A 17,880-nucleotide genomic window follows, 5' to 3' on the forward strand; every position below is an offset into this window, starting at 1 on the left:
TCCTCATGACCTATTTGGAAACTGTTCACTTTATTCAAAAAATCATTTTGGCTTTTATACATCACACATTTATGACATAAGCAAAAGACATTAATCATACCCTCTTTTAGGAACCTAATTTATATGTGTCATCTTTGGCAGTGCTTCTATGAGCCTACATGGTGTTTTCTTCCTCTAAATCAGGCATGTCAAACTTGCGACGTCACATGACATTGTGCGATGTATCAGAGCTTTTTTCCATTGCCGGCAATGGGGTGGGCACGGTTTTGGGATGATGCGTCTGGCACGCAGGCCGGCAGTTTGACACCCCTGCTGTAAATGTAGGTGGAAAACATCTGGCATTATTTGTGACCTAGATTAACAACAGCAGATGAAGAAGCTAAAAGAGATTAAAAATGTAACTGACGAGTCTAATATGCAAGTAACTGAACATAGTAGCAATTGTGTGTAACTGAACACAGTTACCAAGATTCCTGGGAATGTAAATTTGTGAAATCTTCCCGCCTCAAAGTCCTCCTTTAAAGAATAAACGATTGAAAAATGTACAGTCTTGACCTTGCAATTAATGGGAGTCCATATTTCAGGAAGTTTATAATGTGTTTGATACCTTATAGAATCATATGGAATTATTGCAAATTATAGGGGGAAAGGAATCATAACTTAGAGCCAGAAACCTTGATTCATACTGGCATTTCCAGTGAAAAGTCTTCAAGGTAGGACTCCTTAGAAGATCTGAAAAAAATTGTTGCTGGTCACGTTAGAGGACCCTGAATTGAGTCAATGCCTCTTTTAAAAGCATGTCCTTAGGCCAAACCTTCCCTGTGTAGTCGTCCGTAAAAGCCTTTGATTATAATATCCACCAATATCAATTAGCATACACAAAGTGGATAATCAAAGTTGTATTATAATGTAACATATTTGGATTGGACCAAAGGTCAACATGTATGTCAGATGTGGATATACAAGGCAATTATATTAAAATAATAAATAGAATTCATGCTAACAAAAACACTATCATCATTCAAGGAAATCAAGGATTCTCTGTGATAAAGGCCTAGATTTCATCTGTCATTGTATTGATGCAGTCATGAAGCCTGAAAATGTTCAGTTTCAAGTTCTGCCTGATATAGCAGGTCATTTGGCAATAATACTATTCATTTGCATTATCATGCATCAGTACACTGCACTAAATTAGGATGAGCAGTTTCCAAGATTAATGTTGCCCCACTTCTCAGCTGGTTTGGTAAAATCTTTTTTTAGCTTCCAGCACTGAGAAGCTAATCATCTTGTTTTCAAGCTTTAGCTAGCATATGGGACAAGATCATCCCTTTCTATTTTTATCTTCTTTTTTTTAGTTGCCCAGAGAGCAAAACCCCACTAATGCATCTCAGCAGGTATTGTCAAAGAAAAGGTCTAAGCTGATGTGACAACTGGTTCTTCTTTCTTGAGTCTGTCTAAAGAAAATGATTGCATTAATATTCTATAATGCACCGTAATACTCATGAATACTTTGCAATATTCAACAATACTATGCTTGGATATGCTTGTAGACAAAAACAAAAATAAAGCAAGAGCAGGACTTCATCTCTGTATGATATTTCATGTTTGACTCTAGGGTTGCCAGTAATTTCCAAAGAGTAGCTGCTGAATTGGGGCCATAGCCTAGCTGCTTTGTATAACCCCTCCTGTCCCTGCCCCTGTCCCATTTCACTGCCCCAACAGCATGCCTTTATTGTTGCTGTCTCTAGAGTTTTGACCTACATTATTAGTGATTTTTTAATGTTCCTACCCTGTCTATTATCTTTTACTACATATGAAGCCTTCTACTACGGCTGGTCCATGCACTGCATCTCTCTCTCTCTCTCTCTCTCTCTCTCTCTCTCTCTCTCTCTCTCTCTCTCTCTCTCTCTCTCTCTCTCCCTCCCTCTCCCTCTCCCTCTCCCTCTCCCTCTCCCTCTCCCTCTCCCTCCCTCCCTCATCCAATTTTAATGTTTAAAAATCCTTGTACTTAATGGGACTATTAGTTAATCTATCAACTACAAAACAGCAGTCTTTTTCATATCCCTTGGCCACTACTTAGCAGTTTACTGGATTTATTCAGCTGTTGGAGAATTGTTGAAGAGCTGGGATTTTGCTGTAGAGATCAGCATGTGAACTGTAAACTCTCCTAATAACATTATGCGGAGACGAGGCTTCCCTGGAAACTGAGGCCCCTGGGAAGGGAATTCCCTGACATGCAGACTCTAGAATTCCAAGGATTTTCTGTTTCATTTAGTAAACCAGGAACAGCTAGCTTATTTCAGGGCTTCATATTGTAACTCTCCAAACTGAACACATGACTGGTAACTCAACTTATTTAAAAGAATAAGAAAAAGTAGCCATGGTCTCAAAACTAAGCCAGCATTAAAGAATAGTTGCCGAGTCCAGAGACCAACATGAAAGGGATGGGCTCACAAAAATCCATTTGGAGTGAGCAAATCACAACTGCATCACTTCAAGCCTTTTCCTTCATGCATTATGGATTGTCTGGAGCAGCGGTTCTCAACCTGTGGGTTGCGACCCTTTTGGGGATCGCATGAGCCTTTCACAGGGGTCGCCTAAGACCATCGGAAAACACATATTTCCAATGGTCTTAGGCAGGGCTTGTCAACCGCCTTCTCTCCCTCCCCCCTTCCGCTCCACCTCACTTGTTTGTGGAAAATATGCTGCTTGGCAGCAGTCTGCATGAACTCTACCAAATGTGCCCTGCAGGGGGCGCATGAAGAGCGCAGGCGCAGAGCAAGGCCCTGCCCTCCCCAGAGACTCATTGTGAAGCAACCGGATTGACTTCTTCTCGTGCATGCAGGTCAGCGAAGGGGAGGCCGCCGCAGCACCCAACTCCTGCGCCTGTCAGCTGGTGACCCCTGAACTTGCGCTTGTCAGCCGGGAGGTCTGACGACAGCTGCTGGTCTCCTTTGCCATCCCGCCCATCCTCGACTCCTCTGCCTGTTCATGTTGAGCCCACCGGGGCTTGACAGGGAGAGAGGGAGGGAAGGAGGACTCCTCCTCTCCTAAGCTTCAAAGCACAATCAGCTTACCAAGGGTGCCACAATCCTCACGAAAGCAGGGGGGAGAAGCAAAGGGGGCGAGAAAGCTCGTGGCGGGCTCGAAGGAGCACCTGTCAGCGTTGGTGATGAGAAATTCCCCACAAACCCAGGGAAGGGGTGGAGAAAAGGAGCCCCCTTTGGGAGGAAACCGCCACCTTCTTCTCCTTGGCTTTGCACTCTTCTGTTCCTCGGCAGCCGGGCTGCCAAGCCTCTGCTGGCTGGAACTTCCTTTCCTTCCCTCCCTCTTGGTCTCTTCCTCCTTCCCTCCCTCTCCCATTGTCCCTTCCTTCCTTCCTTCCTTCCTTCCTTCCTTCCTTCCTTCCTTCCTTCCTTTCGCCTCCCTCTTTGTCCCTCCTTCCCTCCCTCTTTCCCCTTGTCCCTTCCATCCTTCCTTCCTTCCCTCTTGTCCAGGATCGGGGTGAGCCTCTACAGCTGATCCACGCTTCTGCAGCTGTAGAGCTGCTTTCCTTGGCTTCTGCCCAGCAAACTTGCTCGAACTTTGCTAGAAAACATGCCGCTTGCTAATTTAGTAGAAGCGCGAATCAACTGTAGCCCGACGCTGATCCTGGAGCTTCTGCTAACTTGGCAAGTGGCATGTCTTTCAGAGAAGCTGAGCAAGTGAGCTGGGCGGAGCTCTCCTCTGTCTCTGTCTGTGCACAGGCAGGTTTGCCGGCAGCAAAGCCCCCAGCCACGCTGGCAGCCTATCCCCCTTTCTTGGTCCCTTCCTGGGCACGGAGGGGGGGAGAAGGAAGGGATGAAGAGGGAGGGAAGTAAGGAACAATGAGAGAGGGAAGGAAGGAAGGAAGGAACAATGGAAGGGAGGGAAGGAAGGAAGGGATAAAGAGGGAAGGAAGGAAGGGACAAGGGGAGAGAGGGAGGGAAGGAGGAAGAGACTAAGAGGGAAGGGAAGGAAAGGAAGGAAAGAAGGAAGGAAGGGACAATGGGAGAGAGGGAGGGAAGGAGGAAGAGACTAAGAAGGAGGGGAAGGAAAGGAAGGAAAGAAGGAAAGAAGGGACAATGGGAGAGGGAGAGAAGGAGGAAGAGATTAAGAAGGAGGTGAAGGAAAGGAAGGAAAGAAGGAAGGGACAATGGAAGAGAGGGAGGGAAGGAGGAAGAGACTAAGGGAGGTGAAGGAAAGGAAGAAAAGAAGGAAGGAAGGGGCAATGGGAGAGAGGGAGGGAAAGAGGAAGAGACTAAGGGAGGTGAAGGAAAGGAAGAAAAGAAGGAAGGAAGGAAGGGACAAGGGGAGGGAAGGAAGGCAGGCACCCACCCCAGTCCCATCCCAGAGACCCACAGATTCCCCCCCCCACAGGCACTCTGCAACCTGAGTGATCAGCTGGCCACGCCCCTGGCCATTGATCACGTGACCCTGGGACACTGTGAATATCATAAGTATGAATCAGTTGTCAAGCATCTGAATGTAAATCACATGACCATGGGGATGCTGCAACAATCATAAGTGTGAAAAATGATCATAATTCACTTTTTCAGTGCTGTTGTAACTTCTAACAGTCACTAAGCGAATTGTTGTAAGTCGAGGACTACCTATACTTTCCCATTTTTTCCTCTTTTTTTTGGTGAAGTTTTTGATACCCACGGCCAGCTGGATGGGGGGTTGGGGGTCACCACAACATGAGGAACTGTATTAAAGGGTCGCGGCATTAGGAAGGTTGAGAACCACTGGTCTGAAGGAAAAGTCTTGAGTAAGGATAAGCTGAAAAGTAATACTTCTGGACTAAATAAAACCTCTGAAGGAATTTGTAGGGTAGAGGCATGAACACACATGCTCTGGGAATGCACAGGGAGTTATGCTTCTGCTGGGGAGAAGGGACTGTGTAAATATGGTCTAGGGCTCCTAGACCAACAAGTGAGTTTTAGATTGTTCCTTCCTTTTGCCATCAGCATTCCCCCTCTCCAACATACAATAAGCAGTCTTTTCTGCTTAGGAGTGTTTAGAAATATTGATTAATATTGCTAAAAGAATAATATTTGGTTGTGTTCTATATAGATATGAAATGCATTCATAGTAATGCAGTACTTTACCATCTAACTAGCAGTCGCCATGAGTTTAGGAAGACCCCAAAGACCTTTTTCAGAGGGAATGCTGTCCCATCCAGTGTTTTCACCAGAGCAGACTGAAATCTACTCTGCTCAGAAAATGGTTTGACTTCAGCTTGTTTTTACCCATCTAGAATTTGGCAGCTAACAGTCAGCAGTATAGGATTTTACATCTCTAGCATGGCCCAGTTTAGAAATGTACATTTAAGTATCATCATTTTTGTCCTGCTCAACTGTCATCAACAAATACTGACTGATCAGAAAGAGGCAGAACCACTGCAACAAAATTCCTTGCCTTGCAAGAAGCCCAGGAAGGTATTGTGACTGCTAATATAAAATACTGTTGAGAGCTCCAAGAGGGTCAGAAACACCATTTCTGTCTTATGACTGGGTCTAAATTTTATTTGAAAGAAGAAGAATTTGTTTGCAGCACTGTTTTAGGGTCATTATGCACTGAAGCTAGGAAAAATGTCATTTGTTTACATTTTAGTTTTCCACTGACTCATGAGAATTTGTGTTTGCTAAATCAAATGGTTGTTTAGCAGTGGTGGAGTAATGCAGGAATACTGGGTTTCAAGCACTCAAGCAGGTAGCCTTCTGTCAGAGTACCATGTGATCTAGCAAGATCTGTGGGGGAAAATTAACCAGGTATTGTCAAATGTGCTCTCTCTCTCTCTCTCTCTCTCTCTCTCTCTCTCTCTCTCTCTCTCTCTCTCTCTCTCTCTCTCTCTCTCTCTCTTCCTCCCTCCCTCCCTCCCTCCCTCTCCCTCCCTCTCTCTCTCTCTCTCTGTGTGTGTGTACTTAGCTTGGTTAACAATACATTTACATTCAGTTGTAGGCAAATAAATGGAAAAGTTGTTCCTCTAGACCAGGGATATCAAACTCACAACGTCACATGACATGTCACGACATATCATGATTTTTTTCCATTGCCGGCAATGGGGTGGGCGCGGTTTCACCATGACACATCTGGCCCACAGGCTGGCAGTTTGATACCTCTGCTCTAGACCTCAAATGCTTAATATATTATATGATTCACCAAAATAGCATTATAAAATAAATTATTTTCACAGAGCCATTCGTCCATATGAAAGAGTTCACTTGATGAACTGATATGAAATAGACTAAGCTTTTAAAAGAATACATCACCTCATATTTAAGATGCCACAAATGCTGTTTTCTTTAAAGTTGTAATTTACTATTCAAACCTCATATTCTTCCTTTTCCTCTCTCCCTCTTGCTTTTTGTTCCTCATTATTTTGTTTTGTTGACCACAGCATGTTTAAATAATTTTTTTTAAAGAGAAATGATTTTTGTCATTTACTTAATAATCTTTGGTTTAAAAAAGAAATGAAAATGAGAACTATTTAACTATTTAAAATAAAAATGAGCCAGCATCTTGCATCTGAGATATTTTTTAAAAAAAAACCAAGAACCAGCTCAACTTTTAAATAATCTGATAACTAATGATGTCTGTCAACAAATAGGAACCCTGGTGGCACAATGGTTGGAATATTGTAGGCAAAATCTGCCCACAGTCTGTAGTTCGGTTCTGACCAGCTCAAGGTTGACTCAAATTCCATCCTTCCGAGATTGATAAAATGAAGATCCAGATTGTTGGAAGCAATATGCTGACATTTTAACCTGGGCATTCATAGTTCCCTAGCTACTACATAGTGGAACAAGTATTATTCTCAAGCTTAGCAACTGGCTCTCTTAGCAAGTATGAGAGACAATTTACAAACTATGTAGAAACTAGATAATTGCGAGCAGCACATAGCTGACTTTGGCAGATCCTGAACTCAGGGTGTGAGTTGGAGGGAATCCCCAAAAATCCTTTGGCAACAGGCTAGACTTGGAAGTTGGAGGGAAGGAAGGAAGCAATGATAAACCACTATTACTTCAAGCAATTGTAAATAATTGTAATGCAGATAGGACAATATAGCATCCTATGAAACTTTAAACTAATAAAGTTATAGTTACACAAAACACAGTGGTCATATTTTTGTTATGTATTGATGATCAATGACTCACATTCATACCATATTTCTCTATTTAAAGATTTGTCTTTTCCCTTCATAATTGCACTTTAATAGTTGTTGTTGTTGTTAATTGCGAAGTCGTGTCCGACCCATCGCGACCCCATGAACAACGTTCCTCCAGGTCTTCCTGTCCTCTAATAGTAATAATAAGCAAATACTCCTAGGATAAGCATTCTCAGAGATAGTCTAAAGTGAAGGGGGTCTGTTTTCTTGGATTTTTCTTCCACTTTTTATAACATTGGTGCATGTATTGGTGCATGTCAGCACTGATATTGACCTATATTTTATATTGTCAAATGAAATTGTGGCTCCAAAAGCAGCCTTTGTGCAGAGATTCTCCCAGCAGACTTAGAAATAAGGAACAGTACAAAAACTTGAAAATGGGAGAAAATCAACAGTCACAAATATTTGCAGGAAACCAATTACTATATCACATTTTACTAAATATGAAAGTCGGTCTTTCAGAGTAGAGCCTAGCTTTGTTTGTCTTATGATTCATTTTATTCGTAAACTGCCAAATTCCCTCTGTGAGGGAGATGGGTGGTTCCTAAATGTGATGATAGATAGATAGATAGATAGATAGATAGATAGATAGATAGATAGATAGATAGATAGATAGATAGATAGATGATAGATCATGGTTGTCAAACTGGCTGCCCACAGGCTGAATGCATCACACCCACCCCGGCTCTGCAAAGGCAAAAAATGTCACAATACATAAGGAGATGGCATGTGATGCAATTGAGTTTGACACCTGTCTGATAGATAGATGGATAATACATAGATACACATAGAACTGCAGCTGCAACTATGCCATGTTCCTGCCTACATAACACTTTCTCAAGGCTATCCACCCACATGCTCTACTATTATGGCCTAAGGAAAAAAGGAAAGAAACCTGCAGCCAGGTCTTCCAGCTTAATGTCGCAGCATAACAGGTGCAGGAAGATGGGGCTCCATCTTCCATGTTCGATTTCGCCCCACTGTGGACCCTAAAAAGGGTCGAAAGTTGCCCCCACAAGGTGAAGAAGAAGGAGACCCTCATTGATTGCGGAGAAGCGGCAGCCCGGTGGGTCCGAGGAAGCCATCCAAACCGGCAGGGGAGAGACTGGCTATATTTGTGTGGCCAGTCAGAAGCTCCTGATAACCGAAGACAAGCTCTAACTAGCAATTTCTGAGTGACGTGGATGGAACTGGATGAGACTTTATCCTCTTTTTATGGCCCTAACACTACTTTCCTGGAAAAAAGAATGCCCAAAGCAAAGAATCCTCCCTGATAAGAGAGGGAAGGAAAGTTATTGCCATCCTCCCTCAGGAAAAGAAAAGCAGTGAATTAATTGCTTTGGGGAAAAACAGAGGAAACTACAAGATCAATTTAGAAATAATACAGATCTATAGCTTTGAAATTTGCGGTCTAAAAGTACCTTTGAGTGGTTTTTTAGAAAAAATATTTGAAAGTTTGCAAAATAAGCTTGGATTTGGAAAGCTGGAAGACAGTGTCAATGACATCTAGTGGAGAATTATGGCACTACAATTTATTATGCTTAAGGGAAACTTGGCTTGAAGCCCAGACTAGGATAAGACTCTTTGTTGTTCCTGGACACTTTCACTTTTCTAGACTCCAGCTGGGAAAAGGGAAAAACAAAAACTCTTGGGCTGCTTATCTGGGTTGGGGACCTTATTGGACTATAAAGACTACATACAAAAACAAAATGAGTGTTCCATACTTAGCCATAAATGGTAAAAAAAATCATCTTCAACACCTGTCTTCAAAGCTCCCAGCTTGATATATTAACAAGAAAATGTTAATGAATCTCAGAAAAAAATTCTTTACATGTCGAAATCAATCCGAGACAATAGTTTTATTTCAGGATGAGACTAAAAATAATGCAAACGAAATAAAAGAACAATTTTCTAACCTAAACTTACAAATCCAGATAATGACTGCAAAGAAAGAACTAATAATACAGAAAACAGAAGGAAAATTAGAAGAAATAGATCAAAGATGGAGGACCTAAAGGAAGGAATTAACAGACAGTTACAGACAAATGAAAAATTAGAAGATGCAGTGATAACACTGGAAATGGAAAAGACATCGTACTTGTCAAGCTCTCAGAACCACATTTGAGGATAAGGATCAAGAGCTGATCGAATGGATGATAAAGCTGTTAGGAGAAATGCTGAATATTGACAAACAAGAAATGAAAAGAAAAACTGAAGGAGAAGGATGGAGGCTATTTAATGAATATAAATGGGTTGAGCGTTCTTCCAAAACCACTTCAACCAAATTCTTTTCTTCATTCCAAATAATATATACCAGTGATGGCAAACCTTTTAGAGACCAAGTGCCCAAATTGCAACCCAAAACCCACTTATGCATCATTGGGTGCCGGGTGGGTTTGGCCCATTGACTGGGTGTGGCCCATTGGGTGGGAGTGGCTGCAGTGGTAACAGCAGACTGGGTGGGACTAAAAAGTTCAATCAATCAATTCCAACTTTGCAAGATCTTTTTTTTTCCCATGAGAAGTTGAAATTGACTGATTGATTGAACCCTTTTTTTGCACACGGCGGCGGAGGCCTAAAGCAAAAAGGTTTTATAAAAACCCATCTGAAGGCCTAGGACTGGGGTGATGGTGTGCGTGCCCACAGAGAGAGCTCTGAGTGCCACCTCTGGCACCTGTGCCATAGGTTCACCACCACTGATATATACAAAACAGAGGAAGAACTACTTGATGATTTAAATGTACTGACTTGGAAAGTTATTTGGCAAAGGAAGAAAGCTAGAGTAAGACTGAAGAAAATAGAGGTTTTGACCTATTAGATGGGATATTAAATAGATGTTTGAATATGGTTAAGAGAATAGATAACTGTTAGAAATAAAAGTATTATTATAACTAGAAGGATAGGATTTGTAACTAGAATATTATATTTTGTTATGAGATGGGGAATATGAAAATACTAAAAGAGTTTGAATAAGGGAAGCTTTTGGCTCCCCAAATATAATTTATTATGAGAAAATTAAAAGCGATAGATATATTTTGAACATTGATGGGAAATTAAAAAAAATTTAAAAAGCGGGAAAAACAGGATATTGATTGAATAAATGGATTTTAACTGCAAATGCAATTGAGATATATTTTGGCTAGAAAATATATTATAAATTGATACTATTGCTATTATGTATAATACCAGAAAAATGTGATGAAGATGTCTATATTTAATTTTATATGTATTAACAGTAACAACAATTGTATTTGCCCAGTGTGGAAAAATTCATACTACCGGAAGAAGAGAGGACCAAGGAAGCACTGGATGGTGTAGTATTGGACTAGACTGAGAAAGTTAATATGTACCACTGAATTACTAATAGACCCAGACAACACGTTGCTTATTAAATACTTATGATTGTAAAATTAGAAAATTAATAAAATATTTATATAAAAAAGAGGGTAAGACAAATGATGCCTTTAACCCAAATTTATGCCTGGAGAATTCAAGAGTATAGAAAGGACCTCAAAGCTTAGAAAGGGCAAGGGAGAAGCTGTAAGAGGTATCACTTGTACGAGACATTCCCTGATGCTTTTCATTATATTTTATTTTCGTCACTATTTGAAGAAGAGCCAAGCAAGCTCTTTTTGTGTTCTGACTTTTGCTTGCTTGCTTGGAGAGTATTTGGGGGGGGGGTATTGATATCGTTAGGGAAGGTTCTGTCATGGATCAGCCCTTTTAGTCACACCACATTTAACCTGGAAGGCCTTTAAGTACTTTGAAAACAGCTGTAAAACCTCCAAAGACCTTGGAGAGGTTAAGGAATTATTACTATGGACTTCATGGAGAGATAATCAAATTATAGAGAAAAGCTTAAGTACTGTAATTTTCCCTCTGGCGTTAGAATTAGTAGCAGGACCACATATATACTTCATCTTTTCCTGATCTAATAATTAGGTTAGAATTCTTAAGTTTGCACAGTACTTTCAATAGAAAACAGATTTTGTTTCTGTCTCACCTACAGTTAGGTTTTATTTCTATCTACATACAAGCTGACTTTTTTTTTCCTGCTGACCAGTTAGCATCTTTCTCCTGCTAGTGTTCTGTTTCTTAAGTGTCTCAAAGAAAAGATGCAAAGAAACTGGGTTAAATACACTGAGTAATCAAAATTTTAAAAAAGATAAATACTATCTTTCACTCTGAACTATATTTGCATTTCCTAACCAGATATTCAAAGCAAATGAAATGTGCTGACTAAAAAATTAAATTTACAAAAGTACAAGAAGAAAACTTTTGAAATTGGAACCAGCATTCCTTATTCTGCTTGCATCCAAGAAGGTGATATAACCTCTTCCCTGAATATTTCAATTAGAAAACAAATTATCATTTATTCTCCTTTGTGATAAAAGTAGGAGGAAGGAGCCTACTTTGGATTCTAATTCACAATGCCCAGTATGAATTAGTGTCCAATACTGATAGGATCTCAGAAGTGTGCCTTCTCTATCACCACACTTGATTTCAAAATCTAAAGGCTTGGTTTGGGCTAGAGTGAATGGAAGTTGGAATTGGGTAATCTTATAAATACAATGAAAAAATAAACAAACAAGCAGATTTAGATTTTTTTTTTTACTCCTAATGGATTGTAAACTTTTTTGAGCTAGAATATTGAAAAATTATATTGAACATTGCATGTAAGCTTGAAGTCCTTACAAGGACAAACAAGTTTTTTTATGCTTTTAGTTTACAGTAAGAACAACTAAGTAGGGACATGAAATACATCACTACTAACAGAAGAGAATATATATAGCCCAGGCTTGAGCTTGGTTGTCTGCTTGCAGACCTTTCATTACCCAACTTGGTAACATCATCAGTATACTACTTCACTACTGTGGCTTCATCAATTGAATTTGTACCATAACTGGTTTTTATCTCTCACTATTCACCTGGTTGAAAAGGCACAGTGGAGCCCCCAAATTTTCAATGTATCGGTGACCATGGAAGTTATTAAAACAACAAAGGCCAAAAGAGTATACTGTATGTCCAACTTTCCAAACTAGAAAGGAAATTTTACTTAAAGTAAATCCTCCTATTAACTTTTAAGACTAAGTTCCCAAGGAATCAGAAACACAAAGTTTATTATGGATTATTTCTTCCTGTCAATTTCATGCCAATGTTATTCAAGTTCATTGTCAGTCGTGGAAATTGACTTTTCATCTGTAACTCTCTCAGCTTAGTCAAAAAGTTGCTTTTGAGGAAATAAAAATGAAAGAACATTATCATAAAGGCTACTTTGAGCACTGAAGGAAAAGATGTAATAGAAATAAAATAAATTAAGATGGATGAATTAATGAATAATAAATGAAAGAATGTATATGGAGAATTAAACACATTTTCTAAGATGCAATGGTAGGGATAGTTGCTTGGGTCTGATTAATTGAATAAAGCTGCATCTCTGAGCTTTATTCTTTACTATTCTTGGACTGAAGATTCTGCTATGAGAAACAATTGCAGTTGAGCAAGCTTAATGTTACAAAACCTTCATTCTTTTCAGATCTTGATTAACATGTGATTATGTAATTCTTATGAAAGATGCATAAATCTTACTAATGAACCAGTTCGTTTTGTTCCTCCCCCATACAAAAGCCATCACTTATTAGAAGAGATAGGTAAGTTAGATCCTGGACTTAATTAGATGATCTGAATTCAGAAAGCACAGAATGATTCAGAGTATGTCTGGGGTACATGGAGATGTACACGTTAGGAACCCCTTAAAGAAGGGAAAGCTGTTTCTCTGCCTGAGACTCCAGAAACCTCAGCTGTTCACTATAATAGTAGCTTTGCACTATCTTAATGAAATATTTATGTGTCCTTCAGTTGCAATTAAAAGAGGCCTCCTTTTAATCTTCCCCATTTAAGCATATTCCCATCCGTTTTGTTTCACTGTCCTGAATTAAAATGAAAACAGAACATCTGTGAGCTAAACCAGAGAGCCCAGGGGCCTTAAATGATCTTGGGACACAGGAAGGTTTTCAGCCGGATTTCCTCTCAACAAATTAGAATGTTCATTAGGTTATCATTTTTTCATGGTATAAACACACAAATGGTCTGTTGTTTCCATTATCCTTTGATAATTTTGTTTTCCTTACAAGTTTACCATCGATCGGATATGGCATTACATTTCATCCCTTTATGGCATATAAAATATATAAAATGCAACTGTTTTTCATTAGTGTTTTGAACAAGCCACAGAGTAACTTTCCTATGTTGGGTTCATGAAGAGGTGAGGGGCAACCAAACTCTTGCTGTTGTTCTTTACTTCATATATTGGCTTTCCTCCTCATTTCTCCATAGCTCTTTCTCTGTTCAACAGCAGCTAAGAACAAATCTATCTATCTTATATACTCTTTTCTCAAAAGAAGAGATTTTTGTCACAATAAATTATCTTCCCTGGTTTTGTGATCCATTAAGAAATGAGCTGACACCAATAAATTCATTTCACTTAACACCTTCACACCATGTCAGAACTAGATTTCTAGAAATGAAAGACCATAAATTTGCCAACCGAGTCAGCAAGATTTGTTCCATCTAGAATCATTTGCTTCACCTTGGCAATGTATCCTGCTTTGATAGAACAGTCCAAAGGATACGGACACAAAGGTCAAGATGGTGGTCACAACAGTGTCATCAAACCTCCTGTTTTTTATGTGTCATATTAATCATGCAGGAATAGATTACTGTTATCTACAGTGTGTTTTACTTAAGATGCAAACTCTTTCTGTGCAAAAAGCTCTGTTTCCTGAGTAATTGCAAGTAATCTTTAAAATAAAAATGACAATAATAATATTGAACCTATATCTAAAGGCTAATTTTGGCATTACCAGGGTGGTACAGTAAACACAATGGCATCCCCTGATGGTTTACTCAAGCTATGTTTTTGAGGCAGCAAATCCAGCTTGAATGCAAGAATCTAAATTAAGGCATTTTGGAAGTAATGTTCATGTTTCCTAGACAATTAGTTGCTCAAAGAACCATTGTTCCTGGGGGGGGGGGGTTACTTACTTTATATAAGATTGCCAGTGGTTTAGTGGTTAAGGTGCCAGGCTAGAAAACAGGAGGCCATAACTTCTAGTCCTGTCTTAGCCATGAAAGCCAACAGGAAGGCCTTGGACCAGTCACTTTCTCTCAGTCCAACTCACTTCAGAGGACTGATGTGGGGAAACTAGAGGAGGAAGGTGAATTGGATATATTCACTGCCTAGGGTTATTTGTAAAATTAATAAAGGCAGGATACAAATAAAATAAAAATAAAACATTGTTATTATAAATCTTGATGCTTTATGCTATTTCAATATAACAATATTTACAAAGTAGAATTAAATTCTTGATAATCTGTTATTTAGATACATTAGAGTATTAGATATGAAAAAGAACAAAGTATATATATTCTACCAATATTAAATGCAATTTAGGATATCAACCCTCCATCCTGTTATGAAGTTCTTGTTAACATCCAACCAGAAACTGCACTCTATATCTGAGATGATACAATATGATACTCCTTTGACACAAAGCATTATTATACCCATCCTCCGTCTTCTCGAATTCTGGTTCCCCAAACTTGTTCTGAAGTTCCCATCAAAGTCTCAATGCAAACTCAGAGTGCAACCTTGAAAAGGATACTTCAAGGTAAGTTTTAACTCTCCTGAGGTTGGGCAGAGAGGGACCTAATCTCCCTGATCTCCCATTTAAAATATTCTGTGATTATTTTGGTTCATATTCCACCTAACATTTTTTTCCCAGGGAGGAGTGGTGGCCATGCATACACAGGCATGCACTGATAGCTAGGAACAGCACCCAAAGCAATCATGCAGCAGAGAGAGTTGTTTGAACTACTCTGAAAGTGGTGGCTGGCATGTATTCTCATGAACTGAGGAAGCACTTTTCTCAAGAACATAGTTCATATTAATAAATTAGTCTCACCGAGATCTCCAGAAGTGGAGTCATCTGCAATGATTTCTAGAAGATTTGTCATGCTTCCTGTGATTTTTATCTTATTCATCCAAAAAGCAGAATAATTTGAGTACTTTAACATTCCAGACTGTAAAGGAAAGTCCTTGAATCCTGCTGCATCTACTTCTATGAAATATGGCAAGCCTGTCTGGTCCAACTTTTCTACAAATATATTAATATATTATGGGATAACATATTAACCTGCCACAATTGTTGCCAGGAGATTTGTAGCAGATGAGCATGTTAACATAACAAGGAAGTACAATTCTGCTCTGCTCTCAGTAAGCATGTGTCATTTGAACACTTTGTAGATGTGACCAAAAATAGACAACACAAGATAGTTTGAAACAAAATTAAATTTCATTGTAAATTCATTACCAAGATAAATCATGATTTCTTTATATAATCAAGATTCAGGAAATGTGCCTTTTTTCTCTTTTCCTAAACTTCACACTGCAGATATGGTAAAAGCAAAGAAAGTAATTTTTTAGGCCAACCCCCTCCCCCCCAAAAAAGTGAAAATGATTTTTTTCTCAGTAGATTGTGAATGAAAATGCATGCACAAAACTACGGGGAAAATCTACCAGTGACACTTTGCCTGCTGGCCGGAAAATGAGTATCTTTGTGAAAGATTAAACCCTTGGAGCAGACAGTGTTTATCTTGCATGCTGTTCTCAAGATTCTCGGAAACAGTTGAGACAAAATGACAAAAAGACAAAATGAAAAGAAACAGTTAAAACTTTTGTCCTAAAACCTGCTGACATAGAGAACCAAAACAGCATTTGAGCCTGACATATACTGAACCCAAATTGAAATGCTATTATTTCAAAGATTTGAGTTTCCTCATAAAACAAAGTGATACTGAGACTTTTTTCCATTGGTTTCCTAGCCTTTTACACCTGTTACCTGTACTGATTTTTCTTCTTGCTTTCTTGCTGCCTCATTCAGATTTCATTTTGGGTCCAGCCTGTGAAGTTTTGTGAAATATTTTAAATTGAATTTGAACAGTATATTTGAGGAGGGGGCAGAGAAATAGGAATTTTAGGGTGCTGATGCTCCTTTAAAAACTTCTTAATATTATTTTCTTCCTTATTATATCCATTTCCTTCTTACTTTTATGACATTTCAGATGCAGAGTAGATCATCTGAAATGTTATTTCTCTACAAACTCAATCCAGTGAAAGCTGAAATACTGCTACAGCATTTATGTGCTTTATTATGCTGTACCTGCTTAGGTGAGAATAGGTATCCATTTAAAAATGACACTTTTATCAGATGTATGTTTTGCCAATAGAATTAAATTTCTTATAGTTTCTAGTACTACCGTACTTGTGAAAAAGAAGCAAAGGGGATTTCTGGAGCAAAATCATTTGCACCTGAGGTTATATAAAGATAAAATTTTGGAAAACAAAGAGGCAATGAAGCCTTCAGGGATTCAGCTAGTGCCACAATCAATGGCAGCTCTACAGAGAGATTTTTCTCAGTGGCTATTGACTAAGATCTTTGGAGAAGATCTTGTCCATATTCGCAGTCATTGTGACTTTTTTCCTTCCTTCCTGCCCCAATCCTGCAAAATATAATGCCCATGATACTTAGCAATCAAGTGGTTAAATTAATTGCACAGTTCTGTGGAACACACATCTATGCTACAAACAGAAATACTTTTTGGCGCTACCGGGTATAATTCCCTAGTGCTACATCATATAAATGTAAACAAGATTTTTGACAGATGTTCCATGGGTTGCATTATAACAGAGAATTCAGCCTATGTATGAACAGCCCACAGTTTGATCACAGGAACAGAGCAGGCTGTTCTGCAATGAAAAGCCTTGCTTTTATTGGAAATGAAGTAAGAGATAGAGGAGGCAGTTGGCTCCTATTTCTTTAACCATCAGCAAAATGTTAGCAAAACTCTCCTCACCTGTATTTGTTCATAGTTATGAGCCATATCTTTTGCCTAGCCATTCCTTGTAGAGCAGGGGTGTCAAACTGCCAGCCCACGGGCCAGTTACATCATGCAGAGGCCACACCCACCCCAGCTCCAGCAATGAAAAAAAAGTTGTGCTACGTCGTAACATGTTACATGATGCAGCGAGTTTGACACCTGTGTTGTAGAGCAATCATCTCTGCAAGGTGGCATTTTTGAAACTTACTAGGAACTAGGAACCAGGGAATGAGGCAACCACTTTCAGCAGAGTATGAGTAACCAGGAATGTGTAAAGCAGGTGCTGCTGACCCTTTCTCTGTTTATCATTGGGTTTCCAGATGCAATTCAAAATGCTAGCTTTGATTTTAAAATCATTGTATTGGACTGGCTTTTCTTCTCCAGTCAGAACTGCTGCTCCTAGTACACATTACAAAAGAAGCTATTGTCTCCCATTTCTATGAAATGAGGGAGGCCAAGAGGCATTGCTTTTCTGCTATTTCTGTTATTAGAATAGTCTTGCCTGGGAAATTATATTAGCTCTATTTTTATAGCATTTCATGGTAAAGAGGGAGCTCTTCCAGACAGAATCTGAGAGTTAATTGGTTCACCATCTGTAGTAGCATCACTGTTACTGCCCTTATTTCTAGTTTGAATCTAATTGACTGGGTGAGTAATGATTGCTCCATCAATTTAATTTTAACAATGTTATCATTATTAAGAAAGATTGCATTTTGGTACGTCAGTTTATTGAATCTTATTGGGGACATTTA

This window comes from Crotalus tigris, unplaced genomic scaffold (genome assembly GCF_016545835.1).
Source record: "Crotalus tigris isolate CLP2741 ecotype Arizona unplaced genomic scaffold, ASM1654583v1 scf7180000017775.1145084777:2100578, whole genome shotgun sequence".
NCBI classification, from domain to species: Eukaryota; Metazoa; Chordata; class Lepidosauria; order Squamata; family Viperidae; genus Crotalus; species Crotalus tigris.